The sequence below is a fragment of the Heliangelus exortis genome, chromosome Z (assembly GCF_036169615.1).
Source record: "Heliangelus exortis chromosome Z, bHelExo1.hap1, whole genome shotgun sequence".
In the NCBI taxonomy this organism is placed as follows: domain Eukaryota; kingdom Metazoa; phylum Chordata; class Aves; order Apodiformes; family Trochilidae; genus Heliangelus; species Heliangelus exortis.
Window position 1 is genome coordinate 50,839,892 of NC_092454.1, and position 11,582 is coordinate 50,851,473.

Sequence of the window (11,582 nt, forward strand, 5' to 3'; positions counted from 1 at the left end):
CACTAAGTGCCACATCAGTCTCTTCTTAAAACCCTCCAGGGATGGAGAATCCACCACCTCCCTGGGCAGCCCATTCCAATGCCTGATCACCCTCTCTGTAAAGAATTTTTTCCTAATATCTAACCTAAACCTCCCCTGGCAGAGCTTAAGTCCATGCCCTCTTGTCTTACTGGGAGCTGCCTGGGAAAAGAGCCCGAACCCGCCCATTGGCTCCAACCTCCTTTCAGGGAGTTGTAGAGAGTGATGAGGTCTCCCCTGAGCCTCCTCTTCTCCAGACTGAACACCCCCAGCTCCCTCAGCCCTTCCTCACAGGACTTGTGCTGGATCCCTTCACAGCCTCCTTGCCCTTCTGCTCCAGCACCTCATATCTGCTTCATAGCCCTGCCAGGCACTGAGGTCAGGCTGACAGGCCTGGAGTTTCCTGAGTCCTTCTTTCATCCCTTTTTGTGGATTGCTGTGACATTCGCCAACTTCCCAGTCACCTGGGACCTCCCCAGTGAGCCAGGGCTGTTGGTAAATGATGGAGAGGGGCTTGGAGAGCTCTTCCCCAGCTCCCTCATCACCCTGGGGTGGATCCCCTCTGGTCCCATAGACTTGTGAGGATCCAAGTAGCTCAGCAGGTCACAAACTGTTTCCTCCAGGATTACAGGGGAGCTACTCAGCTTCCTATTTCTCTCTACAAGCCCCAGAAGCAGCTGTCCTCAGCTGTCTCACTGTTGAAAACTGAGGTAAAGAAAGTGTTAAATACCTCAGCCTCTTTAGTAACTACGTTTCCCCCATGTCCAGCCAAGAATGAAGGTTTTCCTTACCCCTCCTTTTGCTGTTGATGTATTTGTAGAAGAAGTGGAAAGATTAAGTGTATTTCCCAGCAGACATCCAACAGGTTAAAGTCACCCACAAGAACAAGGGCTGGTGATTTTGAGACACCTGCCAGCTGCTTGTGGAATAGTTCATCACTCTCATCATCCTGGTTGGGTGGGTGGTCTGTAACAGAGTCCCACCAGGATATCAGCCTTGTTGGCCTTCCCCTTAATTTGATCCACAGGCACTCAACCTTATTGTTACTGAATACCTCCACTAAACAACTGATTTTCAAATAATCCACCTGGTTTCTGGCTATCTCATTGGAAACATTTGGTTATCTCAAAATGCCACTTAAAAACTGAAGCATCCTAAAACATAACTCCTGTTTATAAGAGCAGTAGAATGTTCTGTGTTTTTTTTTTTTTTTTAAGCTGACTTCATCACTCTAGAAATGTTGCTACAAGAATACATGAAAAACCCTGTTAGGAAATTAAAAAATCCTGTTAAGAAAACTCACTTAAGAAAGCCCATGGACATTTTTATCCTGAATTTGTTGAGAAGGGTTTTCTTAGGAAGCGTATCACTGCACTTGGAAGCCATAAAGGACACATTTCCATAGTTTACTTTTGTGAAATACAACACAACTTATATTTCTTTCTAGAATCTTACTCCCTCCCACTCTACATTAAAGTCACGACCTTTATGAGAATACCAATCTCAAAGATAATGTTGAAAGCTTTTGTTGGATTACTTTTTTTACAAAAACATATTTCTATCTGTGCTGATATTCTGCAGTTCAGGAAACAGTTAAAGATGCAACACTTTAATGGGAAGTTTCATTAATCCTTTTCAAATAGTTACTGACAGAGAGATTTTAGAAAAAGTTATCTGCCTCCACCAAGGTTATAACAGACTGAAATAATTACTAGTTGGAAATTTTTCCTGAAAGCCTAAAACAGTCAAATCAAGACAATTAGTATTTTAAATGGAAGGCATCCATGTACATGTGTATGCACTACATGAAACTCCTTTGCTGCCTTAACTCATCTGGACGTTCCCCTTGCAGTGAAATAAGGCAAAATCTTTTAAATAAAAAGCCCCAATCTTTGATCACCACTGAAATGCATGCATCCTTAAAGATCTATGCATGATAAAGTGGCTTAAATACAAGTTACAGGTGATAAGGAATTGTTTTGAACAATCATTACCAACTTAAGGACATTCTGTGGCAAAAGATACAGCTTGACCATCATACTCGATATAAGCAACTGATTGTTTTTTTAACTGTTCAGACATGCAAAAATTTGTATGGGAGTGAATGTGTTCAACACATATACACAAATGCAGCATCAAATTCAGTGACATTTTTAAATCTAAGCATTAGAGAAGTGGATGTCTTGTTCTACTCCACTGACTTTAGAAAGTATCAAACACAACTAATCTCATTTCATCCTGCAGTACATTAAATTATTTTAAGTATAGACATCATTGAAATAGGACGAACAGAGTATTATCATAAAATATATTATTTCAGAATCTTGCTTTGTTTCAAAAAATATTAATTACCTTTTCTTTATATTCCACTTTATCTAGAGAGAGATATGTGCTGTAAATTTTATACAAGATACTAACCTCCACAACATACAATTTCATGCAATTATTACATCAAACGTTTTGAAGGGTATATACCTCTCTATATACAGAAGTGGCAGACAGTACATCCCAACTTGAAGAATCTGAAGATGGACTTGCCATGTATTTTTAACAGCTTCACCTTGGAGCTTTTGTATTTAAAGTTGTAAAACTGAAAAGAAAAGCAAATCTGGGTAACAGGTTTTGATGCAATCATAGTGGAGGGTAATTGCTAAGAAATTAATTTCAAGGCAGATAGAAGAAATATATGCTTGGAATAGGCAGAAGAAACATGATTCTATCTCATGACTGAAAAAGCAACAGCAAGCATCCATTGATTAAACATGCTTTACAAGCAGTCGTAGTTATCAATGGGAAGTTCAGAAGTGTTTTGCAGCATTCATTTGCAAATATTTGCATGTCATCATTTCAGTTTACCTGAAGAGAGAGATCAAGTGATTACTGAAACATGGTAGGGAAATTGTCAAAAGCAAGTAAGTCCTGCTTTGCAATTTACCTGTTAGAAAATCACATGCATGATGGAAAGAGACCAAATTTGTTCATCCCAGCAAACTAGTCTTTGCCTTTTGGCAGACACGATATCAAGCTCTGTAGGTGGTGATAAGCAAAATCCCTTGACTGATTTTTATTTCTAATTAAAAAAAAATAAATAAATAAAAATGGGTAGTTCTACTCAGGAAAAAACTAGAGTAAAAAGTCATAACTTTATAAATTAAAATAGAACTACGACTTAGCTCAAGTAGTAGTGTTCTTTTGCAGCATCTGAAAGAGAAGTGTTTTCCAGTAAAAGGGAAGTTTTGTATGCAGGAAAGTTTGCATGTTCTTTCAATTATATCAGCTAGCCTGCTCAAAAATCCTGACAGCTCTTCCTACAAATATTTCTGTGAAAAGGTTTGTAGTATTGCACTGAGTGGTATCTCACTACAGCAACTTTGTGGATAATCAAATATGTGTCTTATTAAGGCAGAGGCTTTTAAAATATCTTGTTTCTCGGTATTCAATTTCTGCTCAGACTTCTTCTTTATGATGAAGTTTCATCAAATTGTATTTTAAATGCGCAGGCTTGTAGCGATCTGTGCAAATACTGCCTCCTGGCGACTGTCTGAAGGTGGCACCTCAAGTGACTTTCCGGTTTTGTATACACAGACAGCATAGAGAAAAGCAAGTTATTTCTATTTCATTTCAGAACAGGCTTAATTAAACCTGTAGTTTTTTACTTAACAAGGAATTTACAACAACCGCAAAAGCTAATTAACGTTAAATAAACTCCAACTGTGCAATGCTTCAACCTATTTTTACTGTCAAAATAAAAGGGTTGGACTGAAGTTTTACTTTTAATATGGCCAAGTAATTCTTATTAAAAAAATAATACTGTATACAACATAGAAAAACAGATTTTGAATTACGAGGAATAGGATGGTGGAGAAAAAAGTTGAAAGGTAGTTAGCAAGTGTGAAAGTCAAAATACAACTTAACTCTACCTTCTCTCTGGCTCCCCTCTAACACTGTTCCAAAGTCCTGACATTATTAGAATGCAGGATTTCCGAAGTTTCTAAGTGGTTAATAACTTAGCTATATTTCATGTGTTTGACCTACAGAGTGAATAATACAGAGAGAAAGAGACACTGTGTGTAATATTAAGTGCTGTACAAAACTGCACCTACCGTACAACAGGGCAGAATTTAGCTGATCTGACAGGCTGCTGTGTTGCATCACTGCTTTCTGCAGAGCCACACCATGCCAGGTTTCTGCACATGCTTACCTGGCAAGACTGCCCCATCTGCAAATTGAAGATGTACACTTTAAACCTTTTACTGCCCTTCCTGATGTTTTCATGCATGTAAGAATTCTTGTTTCAGACAAATCATCGTTATGCCACCCTGCTTCCATGCTGCTACACCTGTTTCATCTGACTGGTTCTGCTGGTTCTGCTAGGCAGACAGGACTCTAAAAGATAATTAATGTTTGCACCAGTGACCTGAAAGACAATTCACATTATTTTTTTTGGACCTGAAGCTGAATGTGTTCCATTCTGTTTGCACTGACACAGCAGCACAAAGGAACAGAAACTGGATTAGCTGCATTTGCATGGAAATGAAGCAACCATTGGGTGGTGTAAAGATGGTTTTCCTGGCTCCTACCCACCAGCTTCTTCCCAGATGTGTGAATATGGAACATTGTAATGGTGTGATAGAATGGTCAGGCCAGCTCATACTCTGGTTGCCTTTCACTAGAGAATTAAAATAGTTGATCAGTTTTGTCATGTAAGGCTGCATAGGAGTATGGGAGTAAAAAAATTATGATCTGTTCATGCTTTATATGTATGCTGAACAGAACTGTTATGAACTGCCAAGGCATAGCAATTTAGACCTTATATTTTAACTTGTAATTTTTACCAGAATATGTAGCTTAGTTCACCATGAGGTGTTAGAGAAAAGGTGTGTAAGGAAGTTGTCCTCAGCTGAGGACATAGGAGTCTATCCAGATGGTAACTGGCAGCACTTTCTGCATGCAGAAAATTGTTTGGCCAAACAAGGATTTGGTCCTTGATTTGAAGATTCTTGCACAAACCACGAAGAAAACCTCTGCAGGCTTGATTAGCTATTTTGTTCTCAGTCATGTGCACAGAGAATCATTAATCAGTATTCCCTTGAGTTATTAACAATCAGGAATATCACACAGGTGAACATTCAATGCTGAAAGACTACAGCACTTCACTCCAGACTACATGGGCTGGCATATGTCCTCAGAGTGTAGCTGAGTAGCCAGGACAAGGCAAATGGACATTAACACAGTGAAGATAATGACAGCAGTGGCACAAGACCTAAGGATGGACTGTGTTCACTACTAGGTATGTCTTTATTGTTCATGGCTCATTTTAATAGTCTGGCTAGAATAGGATCTGACTTAATATGGTGCCTGGTTAACAAACAGTTTTTTAACTGAGGCATAAAGATATTTTTGAGAAACATAGCCCATTCCATTATTTAGCTAGATATTTGTAGCTAATAAATCAAAGCTCTCATTATTTTCTCCTAATATTCTGGCCTCATTTCTAGAAGTAGTGCCTGGATATGTGTTGTGCATTTTACAGATGCAAGAATCCAGTCCTACAGCCACTCTACAGCTATAAAAAGTATTTTGTAGACACATTTGGTAGGACATTCTTAATTTTTTTTTCTTCTCACAGAGACCACATACATCAAGCTTCCATAAACCAGAAAATATCCATTCATTCACAGAAGAACACAGGACTTTTTTGTTGTAATCTTCAGTGCCCAGATGCATGGAATTCATTAAAATAATAAAATGTGTGATACTCAAAGCTCAAGATTTCCTTAAATGTGAAACACAGTAATACTTTCCATACAAAACCTGCTGTACCCGAGCGGCTTCTTAAGCAAACACAGAAAATGCCATTGATCACTCAGAACAGTAAGGACCTGCTTAGTTAATAACTAAACTAACAGTTAATTATGAAAGATAATTATTTTGTTAGCAACTTAAGAACAGCATGATGTCAAGAAATAGTTTGTAAATAGTGAACTGATTGTGACACCAAGCTGGTGTACTTATATATTGAGCCAACTACTGTACATCCTTCCATCCAAACACAATTTGATGGCATTTCCCCAGTGAAATGGGCATGTTGGATGACAACAAATCTGGAGTTAGGTGGTAGCTACAGGTCACAGTGGATCCTGAAGATGGCAAGAAGGGAGATACTGTAGTAATTATATTCTGAAATTCTTCAGAAAACTTGCCTAGATGCTTAGAAGCATTCTGTTTGCAGCTATAGATGGAGACAGTACGATCTGCAAGGAGTCTGCATCATCAAAAAAATAATTCTTCACCAAGTAAAGAAAATAAGACTGGGTTTCCTCATCTAACATCTAACATCCTCATCTAATAACATCTAACCAATGCAACCACTAATAGCATGAATAAACAACAAGGATGCAGCAGAAGGTTATGGTAATGAAAGTGCAATTCATCTGAAGAAGCTTATATAATTGGATTACATTTATATAACTTCCCTTCTTGCAATATTTCAGTGCCTTGTCGCCTTTTAAAGTGTTTCATTTCACAGGAACCCAGTGAGGTAAGTAACTTATGACCATTTGTTTTGCATGTGGCAAACTAAAGGAAAAGAGTGAACAGGGATTACATTCAGAGTGGTTCATATAAAATTCCTCCTCCAATGGTATCATAGGGAAGCTGGGTCTTCTCTTAACCCTTTCTCTTTCTCTTAAACCTAGATGCCACAGCAGTTCTGAAACCAAAGGTTTGTACTGATAGCAAGTGATCTGAATACGGCTCTAAAGAGCTTGTTCAGGCTGAGTTTGAAGCAGAACATCAAGTTGATGTTGGATGCTTCCCAAGTCTCACAGGTCAAGCAGGAAAAATCTGGAGAAAGCAGTGTTTTTGAAAGTAATCCTTTAATGTAAAAGCAATTTTAGGTGATCCAGAGGAAAGCATAGTGCCTTTGACTAGCTTCATAAGGACCCATAGATCCTTAAGAACTGCTGGCATGTGTTCAGCAATCCACTTTTCTCTGGAATTTTCTTCTACTCAACAGCCAGTTAGCCCCCTCTGCTCTCTGTGAATTTTTTTTCCATTCAAGAGCCAAGAGTCTACTTTTCAATTCAACTGAAGATGATTAGAATTGATGTGAATTATGCAAAGCTTTTTGTTGCTTCATCGATTCTGGCTCATTTGAATCAAAGCCCTGATTCTGAAACCCCATTCTGTACTGCTCTCCTGGGTCTCAATCTGTAGAGCAACCCCATTTCTAGTTTCAGAAATCTTCATCTGGTTGATTACATTTGTAATTATGATTTGTATTAACCTAAGTCACTACATTTAAATTTGAGTTAGTAGATGAACACCATCAAATGAACATATCCTTTCATAAGTCCTTTGCAATCCATAAATAACACTGTTGAGAACATAACAAAGGCCCTTTGTGCTGTTGAACACTGGAGCCAAGAATGTTCTTGAAGCAAAGTTTGTTTTCAATATAACTTACACACAGCTCATACATAAAGCAGCTTGTCATGCTGTAGCCAAAAATGTAGTCTTTTAGATTCTGTTAACATCTTCATCTACATATATTAACAATAGAAACAAATGTACGGTGGAGCATTTATATTTCACTGGTTCCTTTGTTTTTTTCTATTTGATCTATTACTTCTTGTCTAAGGACACAGTTCTGCAAGAATCCTACTGCTGGCACAAATGTCTGCCTGTAAAATGCCCTTGCAGCACTGCTAGTTAAATCAGTGAATTCAGGACTGTTCTGATATCTTTGGGGATACTGCCTGTTACTGATCCTGGCCAGAGACCTAAAAATCTGCAGAAAATGTAGCAAATATATTTTCAAATACTTCAGAAAGGATGAAAACAGAGATTTTTTTTTTTAGTTAGTTTGGTTTTATATTGGGTGTGGTAAGAACAGTAGGATCTAGTCAAACTTTCCAGTGAAAGCTGAGATGCCTAAGATTTTATTTTATGAAACTGAATACATCCTCAGCCATAACTCTCAGCTGAAGCATCTGGTCCAGATGATCCATTTGAAGACTTCTATACAATTAAAGAAGATGGAAACATCTTCTTCAATGATGGAAACAAACGATGGAAACAATTTTACATCTCCCAGTGTTGGTGGGAGAACCAGATAATACACCATATGAGGAAGTACCATAATTCAGCCAGAAAATTTGATTCCTTAGTCATTTGTCCTCACATCCACCTTTCATTCCACCATATAGTGACTAAACAGCCAGATGCATTAGCAATAGTATGCTAATTCTCCATCATGTTCTCTCTTGGTTTTCATCGTTTAGTATTTTTCTTTTTGAGAAAACTATCAGGAAAGCAAATTATGATAAGCCAGAGTGAGGCCTCATTCCTCTATTCTTCAGCAGTGTATGTTTCTCTGCCACTTCAACATCTGGGTTTGTATGACTGCAGGAACAATCACCTTTCACAGAAATAATTTCCTCTGTATAGAAATCTATCATCATTTCAAGGCTGTAACAATGATTCACCTCATGGTCATCCTTACTCCCACTGGAGGGACTAAAGGGACCAAAGGGATGTGATGGCTATGCTCCAGTGAGATGTGAAGCAGGCTGAGGGACAACTAGTAGCTGAAGTAACTCAGAAATACATCAGTGTTTCACTTCTGTGCTGGGGTTGGGTCTACTCACAGAAGGCCTCAGATTAAACTATGCAGAAGTTTTTCAGGGCATAGTTTATTTTGCTAAGAAAGCATGAACCAGATGCTACCATTGGAAAATTTCTCTTTCACCTGGGAAAAAAAGTTCCTTTCCATCTGAGTTTCTGAATAGGTTTTTTTCCAAGAAGCAAAAGACAGTTCTGATCCTGACACAACCTCTACAGTTGGAGAAGAATGTAGTTACTATACCCACCAACAGGACAGGGACCACATCATCAGAGGCCCACAGCCCTCTGATTCTTGCCCTTTGCTTCCTTGCAGTATCCCGGTAAAGAAAACGTGTTCTTGAAAATAAGCCACTTCACTGCTACATAGTCTGGCACTGAATACAGGGCAAAACTAAGGCTCAAGCACTACATGACTTTTGTAAGGAGAACAGTAATTTCTAACATAAAGCAGTGGCTATACAGAAGCTCTGCAGCAGCTTATAGGACTAGTTTTGTCCCCTCGACTACCACCATCTGCATCTGCTTACATTCCATGCTTTACTCAGTCTACTGGTAGTAACAACTGGGCACAAGGAAGGCATCCAAAAACCTTTTTTCATTTCCCACACACAAGCAGGACAGACTAGTCTTTTCCTAAGTCTATACAGTCTATATAAACATAGTCTACAAATCATATATGTTGGAAAAGCCCCTCATGATCATAGAGCACAACTGTCCACCTAGCACACTGACAAGTCAACCACTAAACCACACGCCTGAGAGCCACAGGCTCACACATCTTTTAAATACCTCCAGGGATGGCAGCTCCACTGCTTCCCTGGGCAGTCTGTTCCAGTGCCCTTTCAATGAAGAAACTTTGCCTAATATCCAATCCAACCCTAATGTTTTCAAGTTGGCATCTCAATGACAACCTAAAAATGTGTCAGAGCACATAAAATAAATCCATTACTGGCTTGTGTCTTTGATAGCAATAAACAAAACTCTGGAATACTTTCTTCAGTGGCATTCAAAGACAGAATCTAGAAAGAAACAAGTTAAAAGAACATTTATTACAAAGTCATATCCAACATAAAATCTAAAAATTGTCTGCTTATTACTTTGCAGAAAACTAAAATAAAAGTTTTAGATTTACAGATTCTGTAAAAATAAGGAATAAGTATATAAATCCAAGGTCCATAACCACAACAGATAATGTCATTGCATGGAAAATGCAATTTTTCCTATTTCAGTAACCTTTCTCTTCAGAAGGGAACAGATTATTTTATTGGTGTAAATTAAATAGACCTCTTCATCAAAAAGAAGTAAAACTTGCTCCAAGGATCAGTATATATTTTATATTTCTTGCTAAATCTCTGGAAATAAAATAGTTTGAATGACTGGCTAAGCAGTTTCAAGATAGCTGACACATTGCATTGACAAACATAGTGCTTCACCTGAGAGCCAAAGGAAAAGCTAAACTCAGTATGAGAAGTGTTATGTGCTAGGGAAGGAAAACTTTTTATATATTTCAAATTTGTGTCACAAATAATGGCTGGCAGATATGGGATCAAGTAGAGAAGTACTGAGAAGCCATTCCTTTTAAATCTAAAATTGCAGCAGAACACAAAATTTTAAAATTAACAAAGGCATTTTGGACTCTTAAAATTTTAAGCAATGGGAAGTATCTGCCAAAGCAGTACTACCTGTAAGTAGTACTAAGTTCAAGGTAATGCTGCTGTTTGCTCTCAACACACCATAACTATCTGTATGTCTCTGGAAACTAATAACATACTGGTTGCCTGGGCCCAAATCCTTATCTTTATGTGCTGCAAACCTGTATTTCAATAAAAACCTCACCTATATAATGAAAGTAATAACCAAATTTACCGAACACCCAATGGGAAAAGAAAAACTAGAAACACTGACCTGAAATTTTTACCAAAAAAATTGTCAATAAAATATGTGACATTTAGACATCCTGATGTTCACTGAAGTGCTCACTGCAGAGCAATTCCAGAATTAGAACTAAGCCCCTGTGTTTAACTCAGTTTCTTACAACAGAGCCGTAAGGAATACTCCCTAGTTATCTATCAACTAAATTCCCAGTAAATGAGTCTTTGATCTGTGGGCAATGGCAACACTTGGCTGAAGTCGCTGGCTTAATAATTATCTTCTACTTAGCCTATTTCAGGAAACAATTTAGAGGGACCCCTTTGTTCAGCAATGGCAAAAATTGCAGCAAATCAGCCACACTAAGGGTGGGGCAAGAGCTGAGCTGCAGGGTCCCATGGGCTCTCCCTGAGTGTGGGAAATAGCGCAGAAGTATGGTATTGATTTAAAAGCAGAACAGTGTGTGTCTGAGGCTGGGGCATTCATATGCATCCATGTTTTTAACAAACAGAGCAGTGAAGAGAAGCTCCATACATGCAGATTAAAGCTAAGCAAAAAACCAAGACATGAGCAGCAAAATCTGCATGAACAAAACTGATGCAGCTTTTGGCCTGTCTGTGCTGAAAAAGGCTGGGAACTGAGAACAGAGAAATTTGCATTTCCTACTTGAGTTCAAATATACTCAAAGAAATAAGCTCAAACTCTCTAAAAGCCCTGTCTTGCGTTACAGAATAGCTAACTGCACTTTTATTTTCTTCTTTTACTGTAAATACCCTGCTATTCCTTCCAAATGGATCAATTATTAATGCCAAAAAGGAGATACATCATTAAGGTAGAAAATTTATGAAGCTGTATAGGAACTGAAACTAGAATCTAGAATCAAAATATTATTTGGAATGTACCTGGAACTAATCTAATTTCTGGGGTTTGGGTGTATGCTTTTGAAATTGAAATCAGGAATGTCTCCAACCACTTGATTTATGAAAGCTGGACAACTCTATACCTGTAGTTCAGGTCTATATAAAACTCATGAATACATAAAAAACAAGCCAAACCAAAAAAACAAA